The 16,293-nt window shown below is 45.0% G+C and overlaps 1 long non-coding RNA gene across 1 annotated transcript in view; it reads right to left on the reverse strand.

Annotated features, from left to right (window-relative positions):
* Nucleotides 1-6,715: 6,715 nt before the first annotated feature.
* The window catches only part of LOC135975493 (uncharacterized), a 52,550-nt gene continuing 42,972 nt past the window's right edge, over nt 6,716-16,293 (reverse strand). The window contains exon 5 of the long non-coding RNA XR_010592450.1: nt 6,716-6,832. This is a non-coding gene — a long non-coding RNA (uncharacterized LOC135975493). The remainder of the gene's footprint in view (nt 6,833-16,293) is intronic.

A 16,293-nucleotide genomic window follows, 5' to 3' on the forward strand; every position in this document is an offset into this window, starting at 1 on the left:
AAAAGCGCCAGTGTGGATAGTGCTTAGTCGGCGGGAGATACGCTCCCGGCAACGAAGCTACCGCCTCTCATTGGAGGTGGTTTTATTTTGTTGCCAGGAGAGCACCTACTAGCCTGTGTATACTGGAGCTCCCAACGATACCGACTCAGAAGGAGCTTAACCGGTGTTAGTCACAGTAGGAACTGTTTTAAATTTCTTTGTGTAGACAATACTATAAATCAGCTATAATTGATGAGGAATGTAAGTGTGCAATGCAGATTACATGGGTTTCAAATACTGGAATCCTCTCTCCCACCCAGCAATGTGAAAGCAAGGCACACTGGGATTTGGAGTCAGTAAGCAGCCTTTCCTTTCGGGGCAGCGCAGCCCAATGGCTGGAGTCAGTTAGCAGCCCTTCCTCTCTCAGTTAACCCTTTCGGGGCTGATGCGGGGTAGGTACACACCATCACAGTGTAGCAGTATCAGAGAGGTAACCATGTTAGTATGGATCTGTAAAAAGCAACAAAGAGTCCTGTGGCACCTTAGAGACTAACAGATGTAGTGGAGCATAAGCTTTCGTGGGTGAATACCCACTTCGTCAGATGCATGTGTAGCAGGAGACTTAAATTGGCAGGAGGAGCATTGCAGTGTGTGTACACTTCCACTGTTCTGTCGATGAAATCTGCCTTTTGTTAACAAAACTGTATAGTGTAGACAAGACCTTAGGCATCTAAGAACTGGATTCACAAAAGCCAGCAAGCTGAGCAGAGAACCACCTAAACAAGACAATAGGAAATGCCAAAGCCCTGCCCCTCAAAGGGAGTTAGGTGCCTAATCAGAGGGAAGTGCCTGTATCGATAGGCCATGAACCCTCTCAGGAGGGTGGGGAGGTCTGAGTAGCTCTTAGCATCTGAGATAGTGATGTTGGACCTGGGGATGAAAGAATCAAGGAGGATGTTGCAACACTTGAGGCAGGAGCAGACTGAGGCATGGAGCAAAGTTATAGAATCATAACATCCCATAATATGCGCAAGGTTTAGCTGAACACCATATTTGGGGTCAGACTGGGGAGTCTTGCCCACATTCGCTTATGATTCTATGTTAGATTCTATGTTAGGTGGGGTGGGATCTGAGTTACTACAGAGAATTCTTTCCTAGGTGTCTGGCTGATGAGTCTTGCCCACATGCTCATAACATCCCATCACAGGCCATTGGGCATATTTACTGCTAATAGTCAAAGATCAATTAATTGCCAAAATTAGGCTATCCCATCATACCATCCCCCCCATAAACTTATCAAGCTTTGTCTTGAAGCCAGATATGTCTTTTGCCCCCACTGCTCCTCTCAGAAGGCTGTTCCAGAACTTCACTCCTCTGATGGTCAGAAACCTTCATCTAATTTCAAGTCTAAACTTCCTGATGGTCAGTTTATATCCATTTGTTCTTGTGTCCCCATTGGTACTGAGCTTAAATAATTCCTCTCCCTCCCTGGTATTCTTCTGATATATTTATAGAGAGCAATCATATCTCCCCTCAGCCTTCTTTTGGTTAGGCTAAACAAGCCAAGCTTTTTGAGTCTCCTTTCATAAGACAGGTTTTCCATTCCTCGGATCATCCTAGTAGCCCTGCTCTGTACCTGTTCTGGTTTGAATTCATTCTTCTTAAACATGGGAGACCCGAACTGCACACAGTATTCCAGATGAGGTCTCACCAGTGCCTTGTATAATGGTACTAACACCTTCTTATCTCTACTGGAAATACCTCGCCTGATGCATCCCAAGACTGCATTAGCTTTTTTCATGGCCATATCACATTGGCGGCTCATAGTCATCCTGTAATCAACTAATACTTTGAGGTCCTTCTCCTCCTATGTTACTTCCAACTGATGCGACCCCAGCTTATAACAAAAATTCTTGTTATTAATCCCTAAATGCATGACCTTGCACTTTTCACTATTAAATTTCATCCTATTGCTATTACTCCAGTTTATGAGGTCATCCAGATCTTCCTGTATGATATCCCGGTCCTTCTCTGTATTGGCAATACCTCACAGCTTTGTGTCATCCGCAAACTTTATTAGCACGTTCCCACTTTTTGTGCCAAGGTCAGTAATAAAAAGATTAAATAAGATTTGTCCCAAAACCGATCCCTGAGGAACTCCACTAGTAACCTCCCTCCAACCTGACAGTTCACCTTTCAGTACGACCCACTGTCGTCTCCCCTTTAACCAGTTCCTTATCCACCTTTCAATTTTCATATTAATCCCCAGCTTTTCCAGTTTAGCTAATAATTCCCCATGTGGAACCGTATCAAATACCTTACTGAAATCAAGGTAAATTAGAACCACTGCGTTTCCTTTATCAAAAAAAATCTGTTACCTGCTCAAAGAAGGAAATCAGGTTGGTTTGGCACGATCTACCTTTTGTAAAACCATGTTGTATTTTGTCCCAAGTACCATTGACGTCAATGTCCTTAACTACTTTCTCCTTCAACATTTTTTTCCAAGGCCTTGCATACTACAGATGTCAAGTTAACAGGCCTGTAGTTACCCGGATCACGTTTTTTCCCTTTCTTAAAAATAGGAACTATGTTAGCAATTCTCCAGTCATAGAGTACACTCCCTGAGTTTACAGATTCATTAAAAATTCTTGCTAATGGGCTTGCAATTTCATGTGCCAGTTCCTTTAATATTCTTGGATGAAGATTATCTGGGCCCCCGATTTAGTCCCATTAAGATGTTAGAGTTTGGCTTCTACCTTGGATGTGGTAATATCTACCTGCATATCCTCATTCCCATTTGTCATCCTACTATTATCCCTAAGGTCCTCATTAGCCTCATTAAAGACTGAGGCAAAGTATTTGTTTAGATATTGGGCCATGCCTAGATTATCCTTAACCTCCCTCCATCCTCAGTGTTTAGTGGTCCCACTTCTTTCTTTGTTTTCTTCTTATTTATATGGCTATAGATCCTTTTACTATTTGTACTCCAGTCATGACTACTGTTCCACAATGTTTCTGTTATACCTATAATATCTGGTTTTACTTCCTGCACCAGTAACTCTAGTTCCTCCATTTTGTTACCTAGGCTCCTCGCATTGGTGTACAAACATCTTAATTTTTGCTGTTTGGCTTCGCTCACATTCTTTACCTGATTAGGCCCAGACATTCTACTGCCAGTATCACCTATTAGACTGGTATCTACACTACCCTTCCTCTTTATGTCCATTCTCCTACCCACGGCTTACTTTGTTTTCTTCCCTCTCAATGTTAAAATCCAGCGTGGAGATTACCTGGACATCTCCCCCCAATTCCTAGTGTAAAGCTCCCTTAATCAGTTGTGCCAGCTTCCATCCTAGAAGTCTATTTCCCTCCCTACTTAGGTGAAGTCCATCCCGAGAGAACAGTCCTCTGTCCATGAATGCCTCCCAGTGGCCATACATCCCAAAGCCCTCCTTATAGCACCACTGCCTAAGCCATCTATTGATCATCATAATCTTGTCATACCTTTTTTGCCCTTCTCTAGGAACAGGCAGAATCCCACTGAAGATCACCTGAGCCTCGATTTCCTTAAGCGTCTTCCCCAGCCTGGCATAGTCTCTCTTGATATGTTCCAGTGAGAATCTAGCCGTATCATTTGTTCCTACATGAAGAACAATCAGTGGATTCTTTCCCGCTCCCGTTATGATCCTCTTCAGCCTCAGGTCCACATCCCGTATCTTAGCACCCGGCAGTCAGCACAGCTTTCTGTTCTCTAGATCAGCTCTGGTTACAGACCTTTCTATTCTTCTCAGTAAGGAGTCCCCAATCACGTAGACCTGTCTTTTCCTGGTGATGGTGCGATTCTCCGGTCTATCCCCTGTTTCCTCTGGCTGCAAGTCCTCTAGATTCCTATTCCCCCTTGCAATCCTCCGCAACTCATCCAGTATCCTCCTGGGGCTCATATTTGGTGTTGTTATCTCCATTGACTATTCCCCTCTTCCTATAGGACTAGCTGCTCTTCTCTTCTTCCTTGCCCTCTCACCTTCAGCGACCACCTGCTGTGAATCATAGAATCATAGAATATCAGAGTTGGAAGGGACCTCAAGAGGTCATCTAGTCCAACCCCCTGCTCAAAGCAGGACCAATTCCCAGCTAAATCATCCCAGCCAGGGCTTTGTCAAGCCGGGCCTTAAAAACCTCCAAGGAAGGAGACTCCACCACTTCCCTAGGTAACGCATTCCAGTGTTTCACCACCCTCCTAGTGAAATAGTTTTTCCTGATATCCAACCTCGACCTTCCCCACTGCAATTTGAGACCATTGCTCCTTGTTCTGTCATCTGCCACCACTGAGAACAGCCGAGCTCCATCCTCTTTGGAACCCCCCTTCAGGTAGTTGAAGGCTGCTATCAAATACCCCCTCATTCTTCTCTTCTGGAGACTAAACAATCCCAGTTCCCTCAGCCTCTCCTCATAAATCATGTGCTCCAGACCCCTAATCATTTTTGTTGCCCTCCGCTGGACTCTTTCCAATTTTTCCACATCCTTCTTGTAGTGTGGGGCCCAAAACTGGACACAGTATTCCAGATGAGGCCTCACCAATGTCGAATAAAGGGGAACGATCACGTTCCTCGATCTGCTGGCAATGCCCCTACTTATACAGCCCAAAATGCCGTTAGCCTTCTTGGCAACAAGAGCACACTGTTGACTCATATCCAGCTTCTCGTCCACTGTGACCCCTAGGTCCTTTTCTGCAGAACTGCTACCTAGCCATTCGGTCCCTAGTCTGTAGCAGTGCATGGGATTCTTCCGTCCTAAGTGCAGGACTCTGCACTTGTCCTTGTTGAACCTCATCAGGTTTTTTTCGGCCCAATCCTCTAATTTGTCTAGGTCCCTCTGTATCCGATCCCTACCCTCTAGTGTATCTACCACGCCTCCTAGTTTAGTGTCATCTGCAAACTTGCTGAGAGTGCAGTCCACACCATCCTCCAGATCATTAATAAAGATATTAAACAAAACCGGCCCCAGGACCGACCCTTAGGGCACTCCGCTTGAAACCAGCTGCCAACTAGACATGGAGCCATTGATCACTACCCGTTGAGCCCGACGATCTAGCCAGCTTTCTATCCACCTTACAGTCCATTCATCCAGCCCATACTTCTTTAACTTGATGGCAAGAATACTGTGGGAGACCGTATCAAAAGCTTTGCTAAAGTCAAGGAATAACACATCCACTGCTTTCCCCTCATCCACAGAGCCAGTTATCTCATCATAGAAGGCAATTAGGTTAGTCAGGCACGACTTCCCCTTGGTGAATCCATGCTGACTGTTCCTGATCACTTTCCTCTCCTCTAAATGTTTCATAATTGATTCCTTGAGGACCTGCTCCATGATTTTTCCAGGGACTGAGGTGAGGCTGACTGGCCTGTAGTTCCCCGGATCCTCCTTCTTCCCTTTTTTAAAGATGGGCACTACATTAGCCTTTTTCCAGTCATCTGGGACCTCCCCCGATCGCCAGGAGTTTTCAAAAATAATGGCTAATGGCTCTGCAATCTCACCCGCCAACTCCTTTAGCACCCTCGGATGCAGCGCATCCGGCCCCATGGACTTGTGCACGTCCAGTTTTTCTAAATAGTCCCGAACCACTTCTTTCTCCACAGAGGGTTGGTCACCTTCTCCCCATGCTGTACTGCCCAGTGCAGCAATCTGGGAGCTGACCTTGTGCGTGAAGACAGAGGCAAAAAAATCATTGAGTACATTAGCTTTTTCCACATCCTCGGTCATTAGGTTGCCTCCCTCATTCAGTAAGGGGCCCACACTTTCCTTGATTTTCTTCTTGTTGCTAACATACCTGAAGAAACCCTTCTTGTTACTCTTAACATCTCTTGCTAACTGCAACTCCAAGTGTGATTTGGCCTTCCTGATTTCACTCCTGCACGCCTGAGCAATATTTTTATACTCCTCCCTGGTCATTTGTCCAATCTTCCACTTCTTGTAAGCTTCTTTTTTGCGTTTAAGATCAGCAAGGATTTCACTGTTTAGCCAAGCTGGTCGCCTGCCATATTTACTATTCTTTCTACACATCGGGATGGTTTGTTCCTGCAACCTCAATAAGGATTCTTTAAAATACAGCCAGCTCTCCTGGACCCCTTTGCCCTTCATGTTATTCTCCCAGGGGATCCTGCCCATCTGTTCCCTGAGGGAGTCAAAGTCTGCTTTTCTGAAGTCCAGGGTCCGTATTCTGCTGCTCTCCTTTCTTCCTTTTGTCAGGATCCTGAACTCGACCATCTCATGGTCACTGCCTCCCAGGTTCCCATCCACTTTTGCTTCCCCTACTAGTTCTTCCCTGTTTGTGAATAGCAGGTCAAGAAAAGCTTTGCCCCTAGTTGGTTCCTCCAGCACTTGCACCAGGAAATTGTCCCCTACTGTGCCCCTTCTTCATTTTCCAACTCCGCAAACCTGTTCCTGAGCTCTGTTTCTCCTTCACTAGCCTGTCTTTTCCTCTGCCTGGTTCTCTTAGTCACATGCTTCCACTGTCCACTTTCCTCACCCAGCAGTCTCCCCTCAGAGTTCTTTGGTCCTGCTTCCATCTGCAAGTCTGAGCTTTTCCCTTCAGCCTCCTCATGTCTTTGTTCCATCATCTGCTCAAACCCCCTTCTAAACTCAACCAGAGTTTCCACCAGCATCACCAATCCTCGGATCTTTTCTTCTATCAGCTCTATCAGGTGGCACTTCATGCAGTACTCTTTTCAGGTACTCCCTCCAGGATCATGTACATACCGCAGCTTCCACATCCAGTCATCTTCATTGTGTCTTCCACTGCTTGGGTCACTACCACTGCTGCCTCTGTATCTGTTATAGGCTTCCCACCTAAATCCTGTAAATCCGAGAAACACAGACCAAACATTCTATGATGAATACTTGCGGCAGGAGCAGATTGAGGCATGGAACAAGGTTACAGCAATAGGGATTGAAAGGGATGGACAGATTTTGGGCAAGAAAACCAAACAGCAGGGTTTACTGACAGCAGGGATGTAGAAAGGGAGAAGTTGAACCTGACACCCACACTGCATAGCTGGTGAACTGGGAGGCTGATGGAATTATTGATACGTTTGAGAGGGAAAGAATCTGTAAATTGTTTTGGGATCCTGCTGCCTGCAGAGTCCTTTAGCAATGCATCTTGGCTTCCTAGTAACAAACCTGGTGCTATTTCTGGACAATAAGGAAAAGGTTTGGACAATTAGGGCACGCCTACACAGGGAAATTAACCAGCATAGCTAATCTAAAATAACTGCTCTGCTATAGCTATCCCAGAACAACTAGCTGGCTGTAGCTAGTCTGGGATAGATCCCAATGTGGACACTAGTCTGAATTAAAAATGGCTGGAGTAAAGTCATTTTCCACCTGAAACAGAGAGGCCATCTGCAGAAGTTCCTCTGGAATAGCTCAATTCTGGCATAGCTACGTGGGAGTAGTTAGTTTGGAATAGCTCTGCTGGTCAATTTCTGGCATGGAGTCAAGGCGCACACTAGCCCAGTGAGGTTTGGAGCTGGGCAGAGGCAGGGCAGCCACAGGACTGACCACTGTACAGATCATTGGGCCATAGTGCTCCTATGAAACAGTGCTCAGTGGCTGGAGCCACTGGAGCCCATGTGACAGCTACCTGGGTGGGACAGAACTGCCCTAGAAACCGTGCGCCTGTGACTCTCCAACTACTACACATACTTATCCCAGAGAGTCAGTTGTGCCACCTCCCCAGTGAGCCGGTCAGCCCCTCACCCTAAGGAGCCAGCTGCTGCTCCTGCCCTCCCCTTCCCATTCTGTAGCACTTCACTTGGCCCTTGGCATTGGCTCCAGGGTTCCTGAAATGAGCGCTCTCTGGGAATGCTGCCGCCTCATCCTTTCCTGCTCCCGCCAGAGCCCCCCGCAGCTAGCAGGTGCTCTCCATTACCGGCAGCCCCAGCCCTTTTTCCAAGTTAGGGCCTGTCTTCTTCCATAGTCACACTGCAGGTTTTTAACCCATTCCTTGCTTGAATGGCTAGGGGACGATTTCAAGGAGAGATGGCCCCTTCACAAGCCTGGGGCAGCAGCAGCCTGGGGGAGACATTAGATTGGAGGGAGCCGCACATACAGATGCTGGGCCAGAGCCTGGGAGGGACTTCTGTTCTACAGGAGAAGCCCTTGAATGTAGTTCCATGGGGCACTAATGCAGCCAGCTAAGAGGGGTGGGAGGGCAGATGGTGGCACCAGGTCCCCAGACATGGGGTCAGCATCAGGCCAGACCCTTTGCTTGCTGTCAAAGAGAAGGATGGATTTGGATGGGTACTTCTGGTACTAGACTCAAGCCCTAAAGGGCAAGGCTAGCATTGCATTCTACTGGATTGCCCAGAGGGTTCAACCAAGGAACTACACCTCACTTATCTTCCTCTAGTCCCACACGTGCCAGGGAATAGCAGTCCCTGAGTGAGGCTGCAGTGGAACACAGCAGCGAGGTTCAGAACAGTTTGAAAAGAAGGGGGCAGGTGCCCGCGTTCCCTGCTTCTTCTAATGAACTGCTCTGTCTCTCCACCCCACTCAGGCTGCTGGACTGGGGCAGTGTCCATAGAGCAGCCCTCTCAGGATGGACAAACCAGCACCTCATTGCAGAGCAGTGTGAAAAAGTGTCCTGCTGTGGAGGAAGAAATAAGGCTGCCATCCCTAGAAATCTTTGGCAGAGCACTGCAGAGGGGAGGAGGATAAGGCACATAGGTGCTGAGTTTCTAATCTGCTGGGGGGTGCTCCCCCTGGCTCTGCCCAGGGTGGCCCCACCCCCACTTCAATGCTGGAGGTGCTGGGGCTGCCCGCCCTGTGCTCAGGGACCGGAGGGCCACCCACCCACCCTGTGCTATGGGGCTGGGGGTGGGGGGAGGAAGGGCTGCATGCTGCATGCCTGCCCTGTGCTCGGGGGCGGGGCAGGTATCACCCGCACGCCCTGTGCTAGAGGGTCAGGGGGGCCATGCGCCACCTGCCCAGTGCTCCAGGGCTGGGGGGGCTATGGCAGGGGAAGGGGGACAGGTCCTTGGGTGGAGGTGGGGGTGCAGGGCTGGCTGGGGGCTAGCATCCCCCAGCCAGTGGTTCACCCACCACTCATGGGGTCCAGCTATTTGTTCTCTGATGTGCCCCACACACTTTCAGATACTGTGAATAGGACAGAACAGGTTGTGCTGGTGGGTGAGTGGCACTATATGTGAAAGAAAGCAGAGTCAAATGAAGTAAAAAGCATAAATGAACCAAACTGTATCATAGAATTTCCATGGATAGTCATTCCAGGCTTCAATAATAAGAATATAGCAATAGGGATATATTACTGACCACCTGACCAGGATGGAGATAGTTACTGAAATGTTCGGGGAGATTAGAGAGGTTATAAAAACAAAAAACTCAATAATAATGGGGGAATTTCAGCTATCCCCATATTGACTGGGTACATATCACCTCAGGACAGGATGCAGAGGTAAAGTTTCTCGACACCTTAAATGACTGCTTCTTGGAGCATCTAGTCCTGGAACCCACAAGAGGAGAGGCAATTCTTGATTTAGTCCTAAGTGGAGCACAGGCTCTAGTCCAAGAGGTGAATATAGCTGAACCGCTTGGTAATAGTGACCATAATGTAATTAAATTTAACATCCCTGTGGGGGAAGGGGGGAAAGGGGGAACGCCACAGCAGCCCACGACAGTAGCATTTAATTTCAGAAAGGGGAACTACACAAAAATGAATTAAACAGAAATAAAAAGGTGCAGTCCCAAGAGAGTGAAATGCTTGCAAGCTGCATGGAAACTTTTAAAAAACACCATAACAGCGGCTCAATTTAAATTTATACCCCAAATTAAAAAAACACAGTAAGAGGATCAAAAAAGTGCCACCATGGCTAAACAAAGTAAAAGAAGCAGTTAGATGCAAAAAGGTGTCCTTTAAAAAGTGGAAGTTAAATCCTATTGACGAAAATGGAAAGGAGCATAAGCTCTGGCAAGTGAAGTATAAAAATATAATTAGAAAGGCCAAAAAAAGGATTTGAAGAACAGCTAGCCAGACTCAAAAACTAACAGCAAATTTTTTTCAGTACTTCAGAAGCAAGGAGTCTGCTACACAACCAGTCGGGCCACTGGACAAATGAGATGCTAAAGTAGCACTCAAGGGGGATAAGGGCATTGCGGAGAAACTAAATGAATTCTTTTCATTGTTCTTCATGGCTGAGGATGTGAGGGAGATTCCTATACATGAGCTATTCTTTTTAGGTGACAAATCTGAGGAACTGTCCCAGACTGACATGTCATTAAAGGAGGTTTTAGAACAAATTGATAAACAGTAATAAGCCACCAGGGCCAAATGGTATTCATCCAAGAGTTCTGAAGGAACTCAAATGTGAAATTGCAGAACTACTAACTGTGCAATGAAACGTATCGCTTAAATCAGCTTCTGTAGCAGATGACTGGAGGATAGTTAATGTGATACCAATTTTAAAAAAGGCTCCAGAAGCGATGCCAGCAATTACAGGCTGGTAAGCCTAACTTCAGTACTATGCAAGTTGGTTGAAACTATAGTAAAGAACAGAATTATTAGACACATAGATGAACACGATTTGTTGGGAAAGAGTCAACATGGTTTTTGTAAAGGGAAATCATACCTCACCAATCTACTAGAATTCTTTGAGGGGGTCAACAAGCGTGTTGACAAAAGTGATCCAATGGATATAGTGTACTTAGATTTTCAGAAAGCCTTTGAAAAGATCTGTCATCAAAGGCTCTTAAGCAAAGTAAGCTGTCATGGGATAAGAGGGATCGTGCTCTCATGGATCCGTAACTAATTAAAAGATAGGGAACAAAGGGTAGGAATAAATGGTCAGTTTTCACAATGGAGAGAGGTAAATAGTGGTATCCACCATGAGTCTGTACTGTGACCAGTACTGTTTGACATATTCATAAATGGTCTGGAAAAAGGGGTAAGCAGTGAGGTGGCAAAATTTGCAGATGATACAAAACTACTCAAGATAGTTAAGTCCAAAGCAGATTGCGAAGAGTTACAAAGGGATCTCACAAAACTGGGTGTTAGAGGTGATACCTCTATCATGATTGGTATGGATAAAGTAAATAAGAAAGTGTTATTTACTCTCCTTCAAAACACAAGAAGTAGGGGTCACCGAATGAAATTAATAGGCAACAGGTTTAAAGCAAACAAAAGGAAGTATTTATTCACACAACGCACAGTCTATGGAACTCTTTGCCAGAGGATGTTGTGAAGGCCAAGACTATAACAGAGTTCAAAAAAGATTTAGATACGTTCATGGAGGATCGGTCCATCCTTAACTATTAGCCCGGATGGGCAGGATGCAAAACCATGCTCTGAGGTATACATAGCCTCTGTTTGCCAGAAGCTGGGAATGGGTGACTGGATGGATAACGTGGTGATTACCTGTTGCATTCATTCCCTCTGAAGCAGTGGGCATTTGCCATTGTCAGAAGACAGGATACTGGGCTGGAATAACCAGTGGTCTGACTCAGGGCAGGTCTTCACTACAGGGGGGGGGTCGATTTAAGATACGCAAATTCAGCTACGCGAATAGCGTAGCTGAATTTGACGTATCGCAGCCGACTTACCCCGCTGTAGGGACGACGGCAAAATTGACCTCTGCGGCTTCCCGTCGACGGCGCTTACTCCCATCTCCGCTGGTGGAGTAAGAGCGTCGATTCGGGGATCGATTGTCGCGTCCCAACGGGACGCAATAAATCGATCCCCGAGAGGTCGATTTCTACCCACCGATTCAGGCGGGTAGTGTAGACTTAGCCTGAATATGGCTGTTTTTATGTTCTTATGAAAGTAATGAATTGTAAACCGAGGGGATCTAAAACTCCATATGAAATTCAGTGTTTGCATGTAACATAGCTTTTTGCATTATTGCTGTGAAATATTATATGTAACCCAATGACAACAGCAAGCTGAGGTGGCAAGAGCACTGGTTTCACAGCAGTAATGGAAAGAGCTATGTTATATATATATGGCCTTATCTTCATTACAGCTTTTTACTGTCATTTTTATATCCAGTTAGTTAGGTCACCTTAATTGGTTATAAGTATTATAGGTTGTCCACACAACAGCTTTTGTTATCTCAACTGTGCATATGTGTCAGCACTTACTGTTTGTAGCAATGCATTTTAGGAAAATCTAGGCAGCCTTAGCCAGGAAAAGAGTTACCAGCAGGACATGCACATAGCATTGTATTGCCGATATGTATGGTAATGTGTTCTGGGGTGTCACAGTACGTAGGCTGTTGTGAAGAAGGAAGGCCAGTTAAATTGGTTACACATACATGATTATAGGATCCTGTCCATGCTGTAGGAAAGTGTGTTGAACTGGTTATAGGAAGGCAACCATCTACCAGGAATGAAATGTTGTTAACTGTCTCAGGTAGTAACAGCCTCTAACTATGTGGCATGTGTACATAACCTATACTTGGATCCAATTGTGCTAGGAGCTAATTACAAACTTAAGTTTGTAGCATAGTTAGGGGCTTAAGCTAGAGTGGAAGATTGATTAGTCCCAAAGTACTGTCTAACTTTACATGTCCAAGACCAAATCTCCTGTATTTATTGAGTAGGAAACCTATTTCTTCTCACTGCCAGTGAGACTTGATTTGACCTTGAATGCTGATTAGCCACTTCCTCTATTGGCTCCCTTGCTCTTAGATCCAAGCATGTTAGATGCTTTAATTTGGATGCAGTCCATTAAAATACACCAGCTTTGAAGATTTTACCTTTATATTCTTAACACATTTTTTTTAATGTTTGTCACTGCATACTGGTGGTATGAAGCCCTATTAGGGAATATTTCTTCTTCAGGCTCTCAGCACTGTTTCTAACAATAGCATACTCTTAGTGATCTCATAGCTTCTGCTAAACAAAGATGAAGGACTAGGAATTGGATTTTCAATAGACATTTCCCAACAAAATAGTTTGAATATAGATCTTTAGCATAGTGTATCCCTATGCATGGATCCATCTCCAACATGAATGCTTAAACAAACTGCCCTTCATTATAATCAGTTATGCAACACCCAACAAATATAACTCATTTAAAAGTAATTTAGAATTGGTGAAATAGTAAACATTCTTGTTCTAGATAACTGTCTAATTACTTTTATAGGGAGAAATTTCAAATCCTTGTGAAAATGAAGGTAAAAGGAAGACAAGCTGGTGTGCAGGTTTCAGTGTCTGATGGTGCAGGAAAGGATGGCACTTGTTTTTTTGAGGTGGTGGGCACATTTAAAAAATTTGGGATAGCATAGGATTGGAATGACTAGGATGTTACACTATCCTAAGTGTTTTTTTTAACGTGCCCACCATCTTGGAGGAGCAGGTGCCATCCTGTCCTGCATTATCAGACAGACACTTGAGACTTGCACACCTATTTGTTCTTACTTTACATTCCAATGACGAGAGATTAAAAAGACTGGGACTTTTCAGCTAGGAAAAGACAACTAAGGGGGTGGGGGAATATGACAGAGGTAGATAAAATCTTGACCAGTGTAGTGAAAGTGAATAATGTTATTTATTCCTTTACATAACACAAGAACCAGGAGTCACCCAATGAAATTAATAGGCAGCCGGTTTAAAACAAAGGGAAGTACTTCTTCACACAGTGCACAGTCAACTTATATATTCTTATTCATTCTCAGTAAATATGCCACAAATAGCTGAAAAAACAACATGCCAACAAGCTAGCCTGGCCCAAATTCTGGTTTCTGGCGCCATCCATTGGTCAGATATAGTATTTCCAATTAAATTCCCTTCATAAAATAGAGCAGGACTGCCTAAGACAGTGGGTCTCAAACTTTTGTATTGGTGACCCCTTTCACATAGCAAGCCTCTGAGTGCGACCCCCCCACCTATAAATTAAAAACACTTTTAAATATATTTAACACCATTATAAATGCTGAAGGCAAAGCGGGATTTAGGGTGGAGGCTGACAGCTCGCGACCCCCCATGTAATAACCTCGCGACCCCCTGAAGGGTCCCGACCCCCAGTTTGAGAACCCCTGGCCTAAGAGAAGTAGCAGGCTGACTGGGGGTGGGGGCATCCTGTATGGAGGGGAAGGAAGTTTAAACATTCCCCCCAAGAATAGAATGAGTGAGTGTGTACTATTTCTTTAAAACTGTAGCAGGAAACCAGGCAGGACAGGTCTGAGACAGGTTCTAGCTGAAGCACTGCAGTGTAGCAGAGAGAACAAGAGTAGCCTTAGGGATAATAATGTTTCCTTATTATGATGACGCTCCTTGTTCAGCATTAGAAAGAAGTGGTGTGCGCTGCAATTGTTTAACATTGCCTCATGGAGGCCGGAGTGGTGGGTGATAATGAGAATGGGGCCCTGAGCAAAGCAAAACTGAGAGCTGTCCACATAATTTAATGGAAAACAGAAACCTCAATTAATTCTGTGAGGGGATTACAAGTTTGGTTGATAAAAGTAGTTGCGTAGATATAATACACTTAGACTTAGGTCAGGTCTTTGACTTAGTACCGTATAATATTCTGATTATTGATATTGCATAGTGCTATTTTTTAGCGCACAGTAGAACCTCAGAGTTACGAACACCTCGGGAATGGAGGTTGTTCGTAACTCTGAACAAAACGTTATGGTTGTTCTTTCAAAAGTTTACAGATGAACATTTGACTTAATACAGCTTTGAGACTTTACTATGCAGAAGAAAAATGCTGCTTTTAACCGTCTTAATTTAAATGAAATGAGCACAGAAAGTTTCCTTACCTTGTCAAATCTTTTTATTTAAACTTTCCCTTTTTTAGTAGTTTATGTTTGTCACAGTACTGTACTGTATTTGGTTTTTTTGGTTGTTTTTTTTTTGGTCTCTGCTGCTGCTTGATTGCGTACATTGCACCAAATGAGGTGTGTGCTTGCCCGGTCAGTTCGTAACTCTGAGGTTCTATAGTACATGTTAAATGGAGTTAGAACAGGCTAACTGATCTCAAAGACGTTGTCAGTGGGGAAGCATCATCAAATGGGGTATTTCTAGTGGGGTTCTGCGGGGATCAACCTGACAATATTCGCCATTTTTATCAACGATTTGGAAGGAAACAAAATCACGGTTGAGAAAATTTGCAGATGATACAAAGATTGTTGGAAATGGTAAATAATGCTGAGGACAGGGTAGTCATACAGAGCAACCTAGATTGCTTCGTAAACTGGGTCCATTCAAATAAAATAAGTTTTTAATCCTGCCAAATGCAAAGTTATAAATTCAGGAACAAGGCGTGCAGGCCATATGTACAGAATGGGGGACTGTGTCCTGGAAAGCAGTCACTCTGAAAAGGATTTAAGGGTCATAATAGAGAAAAAAGCCTGACCCATGAGCTCCCAGTGTGATGCTGTAGCAAAAAGGGCTAATGCTATCCTTGGAGTTGTCATGGGAAGGGGCGGCTCTATGTTTTTTGCCGCCCCAAGCACGGCAGTCAGGCAGCCTTCGGCGGCACGCCTACCGGCAGTCTGCTAATCATGCGGCTTCGGTGGCGTTTCTGCGGGTGATCGGCCGGTCCCACACCTTCAGCATACCCACTGCCGAATTGCCGCTGAAGCCGCGGGACCGGCAGACCTCCCAGAGGTACGCTGCCGAAGGCTGCCTGACTGCCACCCTCATGGCGATCGGCACGCCGCCCCCTATGGCTTGCCGCCTCAGGCACACGCTTGCTGCGCTGGTACCTGGAGCTGCCCCTGGTCATGGGATAAGAGGGAAGACCCTTTCATGGATTGAGAACTGGTTAAAAGACAGGGAACAAAGGGTAGGAATAAATGGTAAATTTTCAGAATGGAGAGGGGTAACTAGTGGTGTTCCCCAAGGGTCAGTCCTAGGACCAATCCTATTCAACTTATTCATAAATGATCTGGAGAAAGGGGTAAACAGTGAGGTGGCAAAGTTTGCAGACCATACTAAACTGCTCAAGATAGTTAAGACCAAAGCAGACTGTGAAGAACTTCAAAAGGATCTCACAAAACTAAGTGATTGAGCAACAAAATGGCAAATTAAATTTAATGTGGATAAATGTAAAGTAATGCACATTGGAAAAAATAACCCCAACTATACATACAATATGATGGGGGCTAATTTAGCTACAACTAATCAGGAAAGAGATCTTGGAGTCATTGTGGATAGTTCTCTGAAGACGTCCACACAGTGTGCAGCGGCAGTCAAAAAAGCAAATGGGATGTTAGGAATCATTCAAAAAGGGATAGAGAATAAGACGGAGAATATCTTATTGCCTTTATATAAATCCATGGTATGCCCACATCTTGAATA

The sequence above is a fragment of the Chrysemys picta genome, chromosome 13 (genome assembly GCF_011386835.1).
Source record: "Chrysemys picta bellii isolate R12L10 chromosome 13, ASM1138683v2, whole genome shotgun sequence".
Taxonomy (NCBI): Eukaryota; Metazoa; Chordata; order Testudines; family Emydidae; genus Chrysemys; species Chrysemys picta.